This window comes from Macrobrachium rosenbergii, chromosome 46, assembly GCF_040412425.1.
Source record: "Macrobrachium rosenbergii isolate ZJJX-2024 chromosome 46, ASM4041242v1, whole genome shotgun sequence".
Lineage (NCBI taxonomy): Eukaryota > Metazoa > Arthropoda > Malacostraca > Decapoda > Palaemonidae > Macrobrachium > Macrobrachium rosenbergii.
In genome coordinates, this window is record NC_089786.1 from 10,915,588 (window position 1) to 10,932,500 (window position 16,913).

At 36.4% G+C, this 16,913-nt stretch overlaps 1 protein-coding gene across 1 annotated transcript in view; it reads left to right on the forward strand.

Moving 5' to 3' along the window:
* Positions 1 to 1,751: 1,751 nt before the first annotated feature.
* The window catches only part of LOC136830202 (micronuclear linker histone polyprotein-like), a 29,006-nt gene continuing 13,844 nt past the window's right edge, over positions 1,752 to 16,913 (forward strand). The window contains exon 1 of the mRNA XM_067089494.1: positions 1,752 to 2,086. The gene's annotated coding sequence lies outside the window, so the exon portion shown is untranslated. The remainder of the gene's footprint in view (positions 2,087 to 16,913) is intronic.

The following is a 16,913-nucleotide window of genomic DNA, read 5'->3' on the forward strand; positions in this document are numbered from 1 at the left end:
AAAATAAAGCAAAAATGAAGTTGCATTCAAAACCAAAAACAGAAAATATAAAATAAAAAAAATATATATCTGAATGAGAAAATCAAGATATTATAAGAAGATGGAAAACTGCCCTAATTATTATGATATATAAAAGCAATGAAAGATAATGATACGAGATGGCGAAGATATCACTTCAGATGTGAAATCCTACGAGTGTAGATATTAACAAATTCATCAAATCTGACTGATCGAAGGGTAATAGGAGAATAGAGAAAAAGACCAGTCATTAGAGAGAGAGAGAGAGAGAGAGAGAGAGAGAGAGAGAGAGAGAGAGAGAGAGAGAGAGAGAGAGAGAGAGAGAGAGAGAGAGAGAGGAATAATCACATGGGATAGAAGAAGCCAGTAATCCCTGACAAATACGTAGCGTATATGGAAGAGAAGAGAGAGAGAGAGAGAGAGAGAGAGAGAGAGAGAGAGAGAGTAGAGAGAGAGAGAGAGAGAGAGAGAGAGATATCAGAGAGAGGAAGAAAACAAGAATTCTGACAAATGCGTAGAGTATAAGAGAGAAGAGAGAGAGAGAGAGAGAGAGAGAGAGAGAGAGAGAGAGAGAGAGAGATAATCTCAGATGGACAGAAGAATGAATAATCCCTAATAAATGCGTAGCGTATATGGAAGAGAGAGAGAGAGAATCCCTAACAAATGAGAGAGAGAGGAGAGAGAGAGAGAGAGAGAGAGAGAGAGAGAGAGAGAGAGAGTAATCCCACACGGTGCAAGTTCAATGCGAGGCGTTAGTTACTTCGACCGGCAGATTATCCAGGTAACTGAACATGGCTGCAAAGGGTTGTCATTAAGGGTCGTTAAGCTTTTTCCCTCAACCTCTCTTTTTTATTTTCTTTCTCGATCTGCCTTTCTGTTTCTCTCCTCTTTAATCTCTCTCTCTCTCTCTCTCTCTGTGTGTTAGCGGAGGTTGGTCTTTCTCTCTTATGGTTACTCACTCCTCTTTCTCTCTCTCTCTCTCTCTCTCTCTCTTACGTTTCCCTCTCTCTCCGTGAATTAATTTCTCTCTCTCTCTCTCTCTCTTACAGATCCTCTTCTCTCTCTCCCTCTGTGGAGTAATTTCTCTCTCTGAATTAATTTTCTCTCTCTCTCTCTCTCTCTCTCTCTGTTTCTCTCTCTTTCTCTCTCATTAGTTTTATGATTCCTACGATTATCAATATATATATATATATATATATATATATCTATATATATATATATATATAATATATTATATTATTATAAAAATATATATAATTTATAAAGATAAACAAAAACAAGAAATATTTGTATATTATTATAAAATTTGTCCTTCATTACACTAAACACATAATCTTATTACTTATTTGGAAAACTGGCAACACCATCCACAGCAAAAACAGTTGTGTGAATAAACAAAAAAGGATACCACACCTATTTCAAACAATTCCTAAAACAAAAAGACTACACTTTTTTAAAGAGAGAGAGAGAGAGTTATTTAGAGAAGAGAGAGAGAGAGAGAGAGAGTAATAAAACAGACTGTTGAATAATGGTGAATATATACCCATTTGAAAACAAATGGATTCAAAATAAAAATAAAATATATCAGACCTTATGTACTGTAAGCTCGCACGCGACAACAACAATTGTTATAGTTTACCCTTAAACCAACCGCCGATCTCACACGCATAGAAAACGAGCCATAACGTCACCGAGAAACGATGACGTCATCCTTCTGCAGCTTGTTTATACTGCAGATGGTGGTGGACGCTGGTCTGGTGAGGCAATAGGCAATCGTGTCGCAGGAAATCACTTATCGGCAATCCTAATGACCTCTCGTAATCGCAGAGAAAGGCAATCCGAGTCGAGGGAGGAACTGCAATTTGATGAGCGGAGAATAAACGCGATTTAAATAAATTTTTACAGTGTTGATACAAAGTTACTATACAATAAGGTTTCGCTTAACAAGTTGGTGATTCTTTTTTTAGTCGAGACATGGAATTACACTTTGTTGCTGAATGACAGACGTTCGAAGGAGGAAGTAAACATTCCGCTTAATACGACGCTTTCAACTTAATACTTGGAAGAGGTAAGTTTACTTTCGAAGGCACAAAGTTTTTTGTATGTTTAATTCACGTGACTTTATAAGTATCTATCTGTCTGTTTATCTATATGTTACTTCGTTTTCAAATTTACCATTCTTTTTATAGTTATTTCTATCTACTTTTGCCTTTTACTAAGCTCCTTTCTGTAACTTAAATCATTCCTTCCTTTTCAATGTTTCGATACTCCAGAAATCTTTCCATTTTCCGTGTTCCCTGAACCTTACGAAATTTCTCTGATAGAGAGCCAGGTTATCTCTGTGATTTAAATCGTCCCTTATTTTTTCTTTGTTTCAAAACAAATGGAAACCCTCTTCTTCTGTGTTCCCAGAAATATATATTATGCCTATTTTTCAGAGAAAGACAAGGTCTCGGGAATTTGCATCGTTTTTAGCCCGTCTTGGTTCCCTCACAGACAGTAACACTAAAAACAACTTAAACTAAATTTCTAGTTTTATATCTTGAGATTTTTTTTGTCGTGTACTTTTATTTTTTGTAGTTGTTAAGTTGTTATAAAGTTTTTATGTCATTTCATTTTTTTGTGTTTTTATTTTCTCACAGACGGGACAGAACAGAACCAGTAGCCTGCTGAGTTAGAAATCGACACTCCAGTAACGTAATGAAGAAAAAAAAATATTAGAATGGTATAAAAGGAAATGCTACTTTTTAAAGAATGCTTTTATTCTCTGTTTTAGAGACTTTTTTTTTTAATGGGGCACGGGCAGAAACAGGCAAGACTGCCTAAAAAAAGGACTACGGTGCCTCTGAATATTGTTGAATGAACTCATCCTCTAAGTGATGAAAGACACATCTCTTGAAAAAGTGATATGGGAAACAGTGAAGGTGATAGAAAGTTCCACATTATGTTACTTCCATAATCGATTAAATCGTGTGTGTGTGTGTGTGTGTGTGTGTTTTTTTGCTATTTTCACTTGAGGTTGATAAATCTTTAAAAAAATCGTCTGTCTACTGATTTCAACCTACCTGGTAGAGGGGGGGCTCTGAGTGAGTGTTTTTTTTTTTTTTGCTATTGTTACCCGAGGTTGATAAGTCTTTAAAAAAAATCGTCTGTCTACTGATTTCAACCTACCTGGTCGAAGGGGGGCCTCTGAGTGAGTGTTTTTTTTTTTTTTTTGCTATTGTTACCTGAGGTTGATAAATCTTTAAAAAAAATCGTCTGCGTGCTGATTTCAATCTGTCTGGTAGAGAGAGGGGCCTCGCCCCCGCTATAACACCCTTTAACTTTCGCCAAAAATGGGTTGCATACTAAACTTATCTAACCTAGGGCGCAGCATATTGGAGATTCCAGGTCCCCAGTTCCAGTATCCAAAGAGAGAAACGTTTATGCCATTTTGTTTCTTGTTTTCTTTTGCTGATGGAATTAGAATTATCTTTCATGTTATTATTATTATTATTATTATTATTATTATTATTATTATTATTAACATAAGCATATTCTGACAGGGCCGTTTTGTCAAATAAAGCTCTATTCCCATCACGAGCACAAGTTGTTCCCATCAGCTCCCTCATAAAAGATGGGCCTGTGAACGTATGTTTTATGAGACTCTGTTCATATGCAGACGAGACCCGCCTGATGTGCTAAAAGCTCTTTTATAGTTGTTTCAGAGAGGAATGAAGAGGGATACGCGTTCAATACATGTATCAGTATTGAAAATGACTAAATGAAATTTTTTTGTAGTCACGTCATAATGAAAATTATGGTACTGCAAAATCAAGAATCAGAATGCTGGAATCTTAAAAATTCATATAGTTGAACTTGAATGTAGGATTTAAGCCAAAGGCCAAGTACTGGGACCTGTGAGGTCATTCTGCGTTGAAACGGAAATTGACAGTAAAAGGCTTGAAAGGTGTAACAGGAGTTCAGTTGATAGGGGAGGGCTAAGGAAAGTAAGATGGAAGAAAAGGGGATATGAACAGAGAGACAGTAAAAGGAACGATAGGGGTTGCAGCTAGGGGCCGAAGGCACGCTGCAAAGAACCTTCAGTAATGCCTACGGTGCACCGCATGAGGTGCACTGACGGTACTAACCCCCCACGGGGTAAAAATTCATATATTAACCAAACAACATAATGAATTTTTCATCCTAAAATCCTGTTTCATTACTGACAATAACCCTGTAATTCCAAATCCGTATTCTGCTTTATCAGTTACAAAGGTTCTGACATTGCAGGATTCCAACTGGTTATTTTACCGCATTACCCCTTGGAATTCTAAATGCCTAAATTCCGACTCATCATTTTATTTACGTTTTTAGGAATTCTGAGATTTCAGGATTCTAAGGAGTCTAACGCATTACTGAGATTTCAGGATTCTAAGGAGTCTAACGCATTACTGTATTTCTTCCTGATAGAAATTATGAAGTTCCACAACTCATTCTCATATTTGAATATATATCAATATTTGAATATTTATAAATAATAATGCCTTGTAATATTAGAATTCCAATATGCCATAAATCAAAAGAATCATTTAAAGCCTCAAAATTCATAAAAAATCAAATGGAATAACGAGCTGAAATCTCACAATTCCTAGAAAGGACGAAGCAGAATTATGCTTTGGAATCTCACCATTCCCATCACTCGGAAATCAACGTCAGTAACGACGACCAATTTTCCCCCCGAGACATTTGATAGAAAGGCATGAAGCCATTTCAATAATATGATCGAATATGCGCGCGCACACACACACTCTCCGTCACGCACTTCATTCGCGGTATTCCTGGATAGTCTTCAAATATACTGATATACAAGTATTTTCTCTCTCTCTCTCTCTCTCTCTCTCTCTCTCTCTCTCTCTCTATATATATATATATATATATATATATGTATATATATATGTATATATATATATATGTATATATATATATATATATATATATATATATATATATATATATATATGTGTGTGTGTGTGTGTGTGTGTGTGTGTCACATTACTGCAGGTGAAAAATAAGAGACGGGGTGTGGGTTCTGACCGGTTTCGACTTTATTTCCAAGCCATTGACGAAGAACTGATACAGAGTATTAGAAGTGACAAACTTATATACCACAGAAACAGTACTGACGAACATACACAATCGGTTGAGACAACAGATCCAAACCTGTCAGATGTATATTGTGATTTTTAGCCAAATGAGTTTTGAAGGCCACTCCTACCTTGACACCGGCCTGTGGGTGGATCTGTAGTCTCTAACGGTTGTGTATGTTCGTCAGTACTGTTTCTGTAGTATATATAATTGTCACTTCTAATACTCTGTTTAAGTCCTTCGTCAATGGCTTAGAAATAAAGTCGAAACCGGTCAGGACCTACACGCTGTCTCTTATTTTTTACCTGTGGAAATGTGTGATAAATGAATCACGTACAAAAGTGATTATAATCATATTTATATATATGTATATATATATATATTGATTTACAAAATTATGATTATTATTATTATTTACAAAATTATTATTATTATTTATTATTATTATTATTATTCTAACTCCATAATGCCTACTAAGCAAGCCACGAGGTTATGAACCTCGCACAACAATCTTCCACAGAACATATCTGAATACAAACAATCAGTAACAAATATCAACTAATATAAAGCTACATTAAAATGCAGGGTTTCTCTCTGATTCATTTTTATCAAGTATTGTTTATTTACTGTACATATTATTTTTGCTGTTTTGATCGTCCTTATTTATTTCCCGTTTTCATTGGTCCGTTGAAATAGTTTTCATCGACTCCAATTATAATGAAGTTGATGAATTTCACGTTCCTACTTGCTGTCGTCCAGCCCGGGGTCAGCCAGTCTCTCTCTCGCCACTGGCCTATATGCAAAGTGAAAACAAATCTGTCCAACCTTCGGGATGGTATCGAGCCTCCCTACACAATCTCGACCCTCTCTTACATTACCGTTATTAACATGGGAAGTCAAGTATAAAATGGACACTGTAATCTTAATAACCATTATCATTAATAAGATAACAAGTAGTGTTATGAACTGAATTGAACTGAATATAGAATTTAGGCCAAAGGCCAACCACTGGGACCTATGAGATCATTCAGCGCTGAAACGGAAATTGACAGTAAAATGGACTGAAAATTGTAACAGGGGGTGGAAAGTAAGATGGACGAAGAGAATATGAAAGGAGGTACAGTAAAATGCACGAAAGGGGTTGCAGCTAAGGGCCGAAGGCAAGCTGCAAAGAACCTCAAGTATTGCCTATAAATTAAACTATCTGTTACTGATATTTTACGAAAACACACAACAGAATACAATAGTTAAACGGAAGTAACAAGTGTGCATTTTCGGAATGTACTATAAGGAATCTCAATAAATTCTTTGTAACATCCGTCAGTTGTGGCGTTGCAACAACTAAGGTCACGCCATTTTTCTTTTTCAGTCTACTCATGTCTCGTTAGTGGTACTTGCTTGAAGCAATACGTATAAATAAACAAATAAATAATTGTATAAATAAAATGTACATAAAAATGTAGAAACAAGGAAGTGAAAAAATAAAGGGTGTCTCTTGACCGCCAATTCTGGAGCCGATCCCAGGCCAGGCGGCATGAGAGGAATTAATTGATATACTTGAGCTTCAGTGACCTTTCTGGGACGCGGTACGTGTTTGTATATATACATATATGTATGTATGTATATATAATATATATTTATATATATGTATATATATATACATACATATACTGTATATATATATATATATATATATATATATATATATATATATATATATATATATATATATATATATATATATATATATATATATATATATAGAGATAGAGAGAGAGAGAGAGAGAGAGAGAGAGAGAGAGAGAGAGAGAGAGAGAGAGAGAGAGAGAACCCTTCTTAGGAAACTGTCGCAAAATAGTTAAATAATTTTCGCAAGCATCTGTTGAATCTCTAGCAATTACCATAAGTTTATAAGCAAATTTCTTAGTTGCAATATCGCTTAACTTACAGATTTAAATGTAAATTAAGCTGAAGTCCGATGCAAAATTCTACCCGGTGGCAGCATATTGGCAGGAACGGTTTCGTCTACCTCATGCTATAAGTACCAACACTACTAAAGACTTCCCGATACTTCTCGGCTATAAATATTGGATTAGGTGCCAATAACACACAGTACAAACTGTGCGGCGGAGCACAGCGTTTAAGATACGAGCTGTCGAAAACCACCAAACTCTTTACAAACAGTTTTAAAAACTCTGGACAATTTTTCACGTATAAAAGAAGAAGCTCTTGTGTGATTTTTTTTTCAGCGTAATATATACAGATTGAAGGCACTGAGATAATTATATATGAGCTGTGAACTGGCGCTTTGCAGAAGTATTGCTGGACGTGAATTGTAAACATGGATGGATAATGAAGTAAATACAAAAATAATTATAAGCTGTTTAGGATCGTATGCCTATCTGTTAGTTTCTACATTGCTCATATAATAAGTGTGTGTGTGTGTGTGTGTGTGTGTGTGTGTGTGTGTGTGTGTGTGTGTGTGAGAGAGAGAGAGAGAGAGAGAGAGAGAGAGAGAGAGAGAGAGAGAGAGAGAGAGAGAGAATTAACGAAGTGATCTGAATATGTGAAGGGATAGTAGCAATGCAAGAATTGTGTGATGTTCTTTGCTTTTTCTCTCTTTTTTTCTCTTTCTTTTTAGAGAGAGAGAGAGAGTGGGGTGGGGGGCGGTGATGAAGAAGTAATCTGAATATGAGAGAATAGATGAAAATAGGAACTGAATGGTTTTGCTTACTTTTCATTATTATTTTTTCATGATAATAATAATAATAATAATAATAATAATAATAATAACAGATGATCTTAAGGCTTCAATACTACTACTACTACTACTACTACTACTACTACTACTACTACTACTACTAAATAATAATAATAATAATAATAATAATAATAAAATTAGCCCCTCCACGAAAGTACTCGGGAAAGCCAGCCAGCCCCAGCAACTGAGCCAGCGACTGGCTCCGATATTAAGGAGACATTGTGTCCCTCTTACGCCCAATTAATCACCTGGCCATGAAAAGGATGTTGGATATTGCTGTTGCATGGAGAGAGAGAGAGAGAGAGAGAGAGAGAGAGAGAGAGAGAGAGAGAGAGAGAACTCCCTCCGATGGAAAAATGATCTTCGGTATTCGCCTCTCTTCTTCACAATATGGAGCCACGCTCCCAAATTAGGAGCGGTGTTTATCGGGCATACTTACAGGGAAGAAAAATGAGTGGCCTTTTCGTCTGCATGCCGATGGGCGTGAGTCAGCGAACGTATACACACGGTTTCATCATTGCCTTAATTTGCCGGGCATCGTGTTTGTGGTTCGACATTCTCTCTCTCTCTCTCTCTCGTTTGTAAATATCTTCGTCCAGTCTGTCTGTCTCTCATTTTCTGTGTATGTATGAATGCATTCACGGAAAAACAAGCACGCAAGAACAAGCGCATATATTATATATATATATATATATATATATATATATATATATATATATATATATATATATATATATATATATATATATATAAACAGTATATATTATATACTTATATATGGAAACAGTATGTACTTATATACTTATATATAAATATATATATAATACACCCATACATGTATACTTGTTATGGATTACAAATTTAAAGTGAGATAAGAGAATGAACTTTCATTCACTGTATCAACAACATGAGTAATTACTAAATACTCCTACCAGTAACAATATGGTTGTTAAATGAATGTGAAAGAAATACGGAAATGATAAAATGACCAGTCTACGGCTTTCCTGTAAAATAAGAAAAACTGAAAGCGATTAACGTGGAGGTATTACAATACGATGAAAGGTTGGCAAAAGTAGGCATTTGGCAGAAGACTCGGTGCTTCCAGGTGGTGCAGACATGTAAGAGGAATTGGAGAGTACAGGTTGGTAGGTGGGAAGATCTTGAATGTTACGTAAAGGCCTGATGTGCGACTGATGAGGCTTCTGTCTAGGTATGTGAAGTGGCTGCATGGTTGTGGGTTTATCAGCACAGAGGTTTCATCCCTGAATCAGCTGTTAAGAAGCTGGATGGAGAGTGAATGTTCTGCTTTCCCTCTGATTGGAAAAAAGAATAAACTACAACAACAACCTCAATAATCCCCTCATTCGGACACCCAGAATTCCCGGAAACATCTTTTTTGGTTTACGTATTCATTTATTTTCGAGAACATCACACTGATTCGGAACCTTTGATCAGCACCACGGTTCCTCTTATCATTTTCGTCCGCCGGCTCTTCAGGTAACTCAAGGACCTCCGGAAGGCTTTTATGGAACGTCAAGAACCCAGTCATGCAAACGGTCTTTGCAATAGCATTAGTGGAATGCCAGCTGCCTGTGTCCCTTTCCCGTCGCAAAACACACTTTCACGACCCTGTTCCTCTACAGGGGGCAACCTGTTCTATCCACTTTAATACGTCCTTTTACTGCGCTTCCTTCGATCTTGTTAACGGCGTTATGTCTCTAAATATTTCGCAGCCCCTTTATGAACTTGGATCGTAAATTTTTTACGGAATGATAATTATCATAACTATACACGCGAACGTAAGATAACGAATCCTTTAAATACTGAACGTATATAAATCACTGGTATCCCATATACTTTTTATTTAATAATAACGAGACCTGTGGATTAGAAATCAAAAAATTTTTCCTAGATTGGTAACGATGCTAGGGTCATACGTATATCCAAATATCTTTTCACTTTGCTCGAGTTGCCATAAAAGAATTCAGGGCAATACGAAGGTTACAACTTATACTAAGCTCGTGTTCGCATGGTCCGTGGTGCAATCCAGCCTACGACCCACCAGTTGACCCAGAATTGAATACGTTCCAGTGTTAGCTGAAGTCAAAGGTATCGGGCTAGCAACAGCATCCCTAAAATTTGAGAACTGTAAGTCTTTACCCTTTTGGCGTCATCCTCACTGCGGGGGTGGGGGTGCGGGGAAACATGACCTCGTTCTGATATTCTGGATGCGGGTTCCAATCCTGCCACAGACGCCAGAATTATTTCATATTCTTGCACTTGGATTCAAGGCTTTGTAGTGACAAGCGTGTCCAAAGTGTGAAGAATTTGAGAAGTTAAGAGGGCACTGTGGTTATTACAATTACACAGGTATCTGGTAATAGAAGTGACCAGTAGTTCTATATATAAATAAGTATATATATAATATGTATATGTCTATATATGTATATATATACACATATATAATATATATGTATATATACACACATATATATATATGTATGTATGTATGTACGCGTATGTATTTATGTGTCTGCTATTAATGCGCGTATCCAAAGATGAAAAAATTCACCATACCATACACTCCCCATATAACAAAAGTAAATACCCATAGAAACGGAGAGAAAATTTACAATCCCCTCAACCGATAAAAATGCTCACACATCACTCCTCGAAGAAAAGCAGCCACATTATGTGGCGACATCTTGAATGCAAATGGGCCTTGATTTTGGCTGTCTCCTCTGATACCACGGTAACGTCACTTTTATGTAACTCCGCGATTTATTCGGAGAGGAAGCACACAAATGGGAAAATAAATCTCGCTTCTTTGTCGGAGCAGACTTTGTCTCCTCGATAATGGCACTCTGGGTTTTACGTTCATTGTCCGTGCGTGTTCTCTTCGTTTATTTTTATTCTCTGTGTTTATGTTACGTGGAATGGAATATGGAATGGAATATAGAGTTTAGGCCAAAGGCCTAGCACTGGGACCTATGAGGCCATTCAGTGATGGAAAGGAAATTTAGAATAGGTATGTCTAAAAGGTGTAACAGGAGGAAAACCTCAAAGCAGTTGCACTATGAAATTATTGTTAGGAGAAGGTGGATAGCAAGATGGAAGAAAGATAATATGAATGGAGGTACAGTAAAAGGATGAAAGGGGTTTCAGTTAGAGGCCGAAGGGACTCTATGAAAAACCTTTAGTAATGCCTACAGTGCACCCTGTGAGGTGCACTGACGGCACTAACACCCTACGGGTTTTTTGTAATTTTTATTTTATCTGTTTTCATATTAGGTATGCTCTGGATAGTAAGACCCTTTCGTTCTAATATTTCCATCATCCGTTTATCCAGTGGTTTGACGTATCTTTCTCTTCTGTTCTCTATATATGACCAACCCACTTATTTAAATTTTTTTTTTTTTTCCAAACCTTCTCATTGTCTCATTCTTCTATACTAATGCTGCCCTAAAATGGAAGACTGCAATATCTGCAAAAATACAAAACTGAAAAACATGGTAGATACTGCAGTTTTCCCTTGTCTCACTACTGATTTTTTAGATACTGCAAATGGGACCCCCTAAATAAAGCACTGAAGAATCATTCTGAAACTGCAGTAACTTGTGTATTAGTGTTTCACGAGCCCAGCAGGTGGCATATCTCAATTTCAAAAATTTTGAGATACTGCATTTTTCCATTTTAGGGCAGAATACATCCCTCATGAGTCTGGTATCACACTTTGACCATTACTGCCTTTGCTAAATTTTTTCCCCATAGTGCTTCAATTAGATAAACTTTTACTGCTTTTAATTTAGGACTCTCGCCAATTGCTTCTTTTATAGCTACTTTTACTTTTGGTACAATGTCAAATACTTTTATCTATAATAATTTTGATGTGTGTATATACCGTTATTATTTTTGCAAAGTCATTCTACCACACGTACTTTAACTAACTGGTTTTACCTTTGATACTTCAGCCAAACACATAACTTTTCATTTTCGCCACATATTGGTTAATTTGTCAAATTATTTTATTCTTAGAAATTATAATGAAAACTTACACCTTTATGAACTGCCAGATATTCCTACGATTAGCAGTTTGCCACATATTTCACCTTTAACCCCCTTTACCAAATACATAACATCATACCATCGACAGCTTCACTAGATGTTTTTACCCACAGCAATGCTGAAAAATACCTTTACTTCTCTTATTTGAGGCCGTTTTACACTTCGTGGTTTCCCGGATCTATACTTATACAGCTGTCTAATACTTTAACCTTATTTCTTTCGCCAAGTTTTGACTAAATTGGCACTTGTATATCAGACATGACAAAACCTATCCGGTTCCCAAAACAGCCTTCACACAGAGAGAGAGAGAGAGAGAGAGAGAGAGAGAGAGAGAGAGAGAGAGAGAGAGAGAGAGAGAGAGAGCTGGAGCCTGTGATTCGCGTAAAGTCAGCCTGACAGTTTGTTTATAAGTTTCTCGTTCAGCCAACGACTTCCGAACGTCAAAATTCACGAGGGCAATCTAGACGCGGCGGGAGGAATCCTGCCGGGGCAGTTTCTCAGTGTCTCCGGGTTTCCTCCTCTCATTTTCCACTGTTGTTTTGGTGAGGTTAGCGGAGATAAAACGCCGAATGTTGTTTAAAGGCATTTATATTCACCTTGGAATTCTGGGAACATTTATGCGAATACACACGAATAAAAATGTGTATATATATATCTATATAATATATATATATATATATATATATATACACACACACATATATATATATATATATATATATATATATATATATATATATATATCATATATATATATATATATATATATATATATATATATATATATATATATATATATATATATATATATATATATATATATATATATATACATATATCACATATATCACCAGCAAAATTACCTGAGACACACAAAAAACAAACAAACACACACACATATATATATAAGTGCATATGTACGATTCGTCTTGAACTGGTAGCTAATATTAATGTTTTTTGCATATTTCAAGGTTTGTTCGTTTCTTATTAACGCCTCACGAAGCTTTGCAGCAAATATGTATTTTCCTGAGTCCATTTTTAAGATAATGATTATGACAGAAACAGATCTGTTATAATTATGGAAAATCGATAACTTAAGACACGTGGCGGAATACATCCCTTTACACGTAAAGGAATGAAAGAAATTCTCTTCATTTAAAATGAGTAAGGCTATTCATAACTCTTACATTTATTTAAGGTAACGTGCATAAATTCCCTTACAGCATTTTAAAACAGACATACAAAGACAACAATTCTATTTCTCATAAATCTTCCATCCATTAAATCTCTGGCCAGAAGTCCACTAGAAATGCCATCCATATCTCTCATTAAAAAAATAAAATAAAAATTGTATCAATAAAACTCATCTCACAGCGATACACGAAAAAATCCTCTTTAATTAAAAAAAAAAAAAAAAAAAAAAAGCACATCTAAAAAAATACCATTACAACATTACAGAGGCCACACAAATCTACGGGAAAGCCTCACCATATTTCAGAACAAGACCCTAGCGTGTTATATTTCTCCGCCACAGAGCGTTGTGCCGGATGACCGAGGTTGTACACACACTAGTACCTTCCTCTCCTACTCCTCCACCTCCTCCTCCTCCTCCCCCTCCCCCTCCTCCTGCTGTAGTCTGGAGTCCCTGAATCAATAGCTTTACCCAGCTGCAGTAGATACGCCTTCGTATGCGTCGCAAGAGGGCGTGGGGAACAGGGAGGGGACAAGGAACGGGAGCGATCGTGGCTGGGAGGGGCGTGGTGAATGAGTGTAAAACATTTCATCATTCAATATGGGGGGGAAAGTCCGTCCCTAACTTTCGCTATTAGGGAAAGTTATGCCTCCGTAAGGGTCCTCGTTTTGAATTACGAACCGTAACGTCAGAGATATGGAAATGGGCGAGGGGTCATAATGAATTCAGCTTAAAAGTTGAGATTGTACGAATAATTTCAAATGCCTGACCGAGGGTCGGAGTCGATTGTGATGAAAGATACGATCGCATGCGGTAGCCTCAGTCAATGCTTATATGATTTGGTGGTAACCACGCCGCTATAATATATATATACACACACACACACAAAAAGGTAAGATTAATTCCCTTCAGTCAAAAGCAAGATACAAAGGATGATATGGCTAGATTAAGGAGGGTACAAAACAATTCAGTGGATAAGATATTAATATGAGGCCATAAAATAAAGATATTAGGCTCAGACGTTATAAGAGCCGGGCTATAAGTTATCGGATATTATGACCAGACCATAATAAATATTAATACATCTTGCTAGAGGGGGAAGAAAGAAGGTAGAAGGAAATTCTGAGAAAATAACGACACGATATATCGTTGTCGCGTTATAAGGATAATCAAGGTCAATATTATGAGGTTCTGAACGTAATTCGTCAAATTAAATACGTCCTTTTTATCTTGTCCGTCTTCCCTCAACAGATATTGTGAGGCACCACCCACGCTTCTAAGCTGCTCTCTCTCTCTCTTTCTCTCTCTTCCGAAATACACCACAGCTCTGTGTCACCGGCCGAAGGTAGTTTATGCTCTCCGCCAATCTAAAGATGTACCATATAATTGCATATTCGCGTAATTTTTCTGTTTAACCGGTATACAATTTCTCTCTTTCTCTCTCAAATTTGTCAAATAACTCCAAAAGCGTTTCAACTCGATGTTTCACCTCCAGTAAGTTGTCGTATATATTCCATTCCCCCAAATCTCTCTCTCTCTCTCTCTCTCTCTCTCTCTCTCTCGTCGTCTTTTCAAAGATTACGTGTCTCTGGAAATCCCCAGGCACCTACTATGGTCTTTTGGCAAGAATTTCTCTCTTTCTCTCTCTCTCTCTTCTAGCCAATAATCCCAATCTCTTTCTTCTTCTTCTTCTTCTTCTTCACTTTTGCCTTCTTGTTTGTTGGGATCAGACAGACAATCTCCTTTCTTCCCCGCCCCCCCCTTTTTTTAGCTGAATTCGAAAAAGTTGCGATTTCATGGAATACTGTTCCAAAGAAACGGCTTTTTTCTTTTATAGTGATTTTGAAGTGAGGGAGACGTGGCATTTAATTATCCTGTTTATTATGTAAAATTTAATATTGACTTTAAAAATTATTCACTTGGATAAATATTTCATTGTCTTCATTATCAGTTGTTGGGTTATAAATACTCCATTCCCGTATCGCTTCCATCACAGCTTATTTACAAAGCCAAAATTTTACTTCTACCTAAGACTGACTTAGGTAAGAGTATACCCCATCCGATTCTTATTATAAAATGTTGCAAAGAAAGATGTGCAACTTATCCCGTGAAAGAAAACTGTTGAAATCAATGATTTTTATGGTTACTTGTCAAAATCTATTTTGTATTTACGATTGAAGCTTTGTGTGATTTGCACAGTATACTGTACTTAGCAGGCATGTGGTATCTATTACTGTATTCGAATCATGGGGAATCACAGATATCCCTAAACCCTTATCATAATAAACAAATATATAAATAAATAAGTAAATAAAGTTTAGGTTTCGATTTGGCCATAAGGGAAACATATCCCTTCGAAAGGGATGTGGTTTCGTATTCCACAGTAACCAGTAGGATACTTTCTCATGTGAGTGGGAGCATAAGCTTCATTACTGTTTAGCGGTCAAGATGCTCACCTTACGGTCAAGATGACTGGTGTTCAACTCACAAAAAAGTAAATGTTTTTAGGTACGTTACGTCCAATCCCATGGTACCTCTTTACTTGTCAGATAGTCAACTGTGATAGTTCACAGCTGGAGGAGGGAAAAGGCCTGAGACAATCATTCTCATTCCTGAATAGTTTCTGAGAACCGGAAGGGTGATACCTGAAGCCAGGTTCCTGCACCGTTTTTAATCAGAATCGTGACCACACATGCCGTTTGGCTACCAGGTATGCAATTAGGTCATCAGAAGTAAAATGGAGTTTTGATAGAGTGTGCCGGTCTTTGTTCAGAAGTCACAGCTGGGTCCCCTATTTGGTAGACGAAGATGCTACCGATTTCACCACGAAGTGTGTTTGTGTGTGTATATATATATGTACATATATATATACGTTTATATGTATATACATACATATATATATATATATGTATATATATATATATATATATATATATATATATATATATATATATATATATATATATATATATATATCAAACCATGCAATCGTAAACATGTCGGCTATTTGGAGAAATACATTTTCTCTAAGTTGCAAAGAGGTATAATTTTCACACTGACAATTTTTCTGAGAAAAAATATGCGCGGTCTTTTTCTATCACGTTCACTGACTATGCTCCTATTCCTTTTCGTCCGTCAAAATTAAATAAGCCCGAACATAAAAAAAGTTCACACCATCCCATTACATATTTTAGGCAATTTTTTTTTTTTTACGGAGGGCGGCGTGAAATCCATAAAAGGGCCATAAAGAAGAAGAAGATGTTTTTAAGTTGTAAACTTTCTCGCTAAAGTACTTTTCGTTTCAACCCAATTTTTCTCTCGGACGGACTGCGGAGAAATTTTAAGACATCTACGCCTCTATAGTCTCGCTCTCTCCGCCACTGAAAAACTTGCAGATGGTGTTGTATCCTGAGATAATTTGAAGTTTAGACGTGACTCAGCTCCTCTGCATAAATAAAGCCAGATTTTAGAAGAATTGTGTTTTTTTTTATTTAAGGGAAGGGAAATGTGGAATAAGTCGCTCTCCAAGCCTTCATAATTTTGCGTAGGTGAATGAGGTCTACTGCTGAGATATTCACCGAGTTTCAAAAAAGGTGTTTTGTTTATGTTTTATCTTGTTAGTGTTTTTTCAGACACGGTGAGTTTTGATACTCACGTTTTGAGAGGCACAAAAAAATAACATTAAATTTTACTATCACATAATCCAGACGAGTCTTGACAAAAAATTATACGCTGGATTTCTATAAAAAA